Source organism: Salvia splendens, chromosome 11, assembly GCF_004379255.2.
Source record: "Salvia splendens isolate huo1 chromosome 11, SspV2, whole genome shotgun sequence".
In the NCBI taxonomy this organism is placed as follows: domain Eukaryota; kingdom Viridiplantae; phylum Streptophyta; class Magnoliopsida; order Lamiales; family Lamiaceae; genus Salvia; species Salvia splendens.
Genome location: NC_056042.1, coordinates 18,907,235 through 18,909,470, shown reverse-complemented (window position 1 = coordinate 18,909,470; position 2,236 = coordinate 18,907,235).

Sequence of the window (2,236 nt, the reverse complement as noted above, 5' to 3'; positions counted from 1 at the left end):
TGAAGAGAGAGTAAAGTAAGAGATAAGAAAAAGTAGAGAGAGTATTGTTTCTATTTTTAGAAACGTTTCATTTTTAATGGGACAGACCAAAAATGAAAACGTTTCATTTCTAATGGGACAGAGGGAGTATTATTTTATTACTAGATGATATGGATGAGGATAATTTAATAGTTTCCTAATATTTATATATCTAGAATCCTAATAAGGATAGATATGTATGAATAAATTAAATAATAAATCTTCTCTTCCTAATCTTGAACATGGAAATCATTTGAATTTAATTTTTCATGTCTTATTAAGAATTAAATAACTTAATTATTTTAGATATATCTTATAGTAGACATGAATAAGAATTAAATTCTAGAACATTACTTTCCTGAAGGAAGATACCAATAATAAATAAAAGATTTAATTATCCAGCATATTAAATACCAACAGAATTTAATTAAGCCTTAAACTGCCTCTAGGCTAAGGATAATTAAAGAAAAACCATAACCCAAAATATCTAAGCTATAATTACGAACTCAACGTTTGTATATGGTCACCATCAATTGCTCTGCAATTCATGAAGTCTTTTTTTCTAATATTATCGCCACCTGCTCTGTGGGGACAATAATCCTAAGAAATAGCGAGTTCATGAGGGCGGACTACTAAAAAAAAATAAATAGTATGAACTAGAATGTGGTTTCCAATAATCGTAAGAAACTGCGAGATTCAGAAGTTCACACAGGATTTATGGGATAGCTTGATCTTGTTAGCAGCACATGAGCATTGTTATGAGAGTGTGTTGTAGGAATGAGACTCTGTAATGCTATATTTGATGGTCTTGCTTAGGCAACATTAGGCGGCCATGCCACTATGTGGTCTCTGGACTATTCGTCGATGATTGTGACCAGTAAAATTGTAAGATTTTAATGCGTATTGACTTCCTCTGGAGGGTACAAAATTTTAATTTTACAGTTGCAAGATTTTGAAAAGTTTTATGGTCATCTTACATAAGTTTATGACAAATAGTAAATACTTTGTTTTGTAGTGCAAAATCAAATCGTCAAGATGTCGTTCAATCCTCTTTCTGCAATTCTTAAAGAAAACAAACTCGAGGGCCAAAATTACATAAAATGGAAACAAAACTTGGACATCGTTCTTACAGCAGATGAGTACATCTTTGTACTCACAACCCCGCGACCTCCAGTGCCGGCGGCTAATGCTGCGGCAGGAGTCAGAGATGCACACAGACGGTGGCATAAGGCGAATGAGATGGCTAAGTGCTACATGTTGGCTTCTATGTCTTCAGTACTCAAGCATCAGCATTCTGCCATGGAAACAGCCGCCGAGATCATGCAGAATCTCAAGAATCTTTTTGGTACTTAGAATCGAACGGCTAAGTCTCAAGCCTTTCGGAGTATCATGTCGAAGACAATGAAGGAAGGCACATCAGTGAGGGACCATGTCCTCGAGATGATGAGCCACCTCAACCAAATTGAAGTCTTGGGAGGGACGTGAAGGGGTTGGCAGCGGAAGCGTGTACAAATATCCGATCACATGAATTTGATCTATTTAGCAGATTATTCAGACAAATTCTATTCGCGCAATTATCACATGTATCATGCTCATAACTTGAATTAAAACATGCTTTAGCATATAAAATCCCTAAAACATGCTTACTACGGAATTAGCCAATTTACCTTGTTGATTCCATCAAGAATCGATGATGGCTTGCTCCGTCTCCACGTGAAGATCTTCAATACAAGACCTCGGATCTTCTGACTGGTGTCCCGGATTATACGCTGATATTTGTGTGGACAAATCTCACCAATGTACTAGGACTCGAATAATGGAAGACAGAAACTGCTCACGGAGGAGGCACAAATTTCGAACTCTCTCTATCTAGAGGGGGACGAATTTTTTTTTAGAAAAAGGTGTTTTCTGTCTCCTTTATTCTCCTATTTATATTAAGTCACAAATTGGGCCCAGTCAGGGATCTAAGGAAGAATTGGATCAGACCTCACCCAATTAGCTTTTTACTAATTAAATTGAACCCACAATTTAATATAAGCTTATATTGGAATATTACAAGCAGCCACTACTGAAGTAATATTGCACTGCCTTTCCAAATCTGAAATTACAAGTATTCCGAGTTTCCTTTATTTGCGTTTAATTCATTTCCCGCGCTTAAGATAGAAACATCCATTAATTAATTAATGTCTGCTATGGACTTAATTAATCAACATATTTA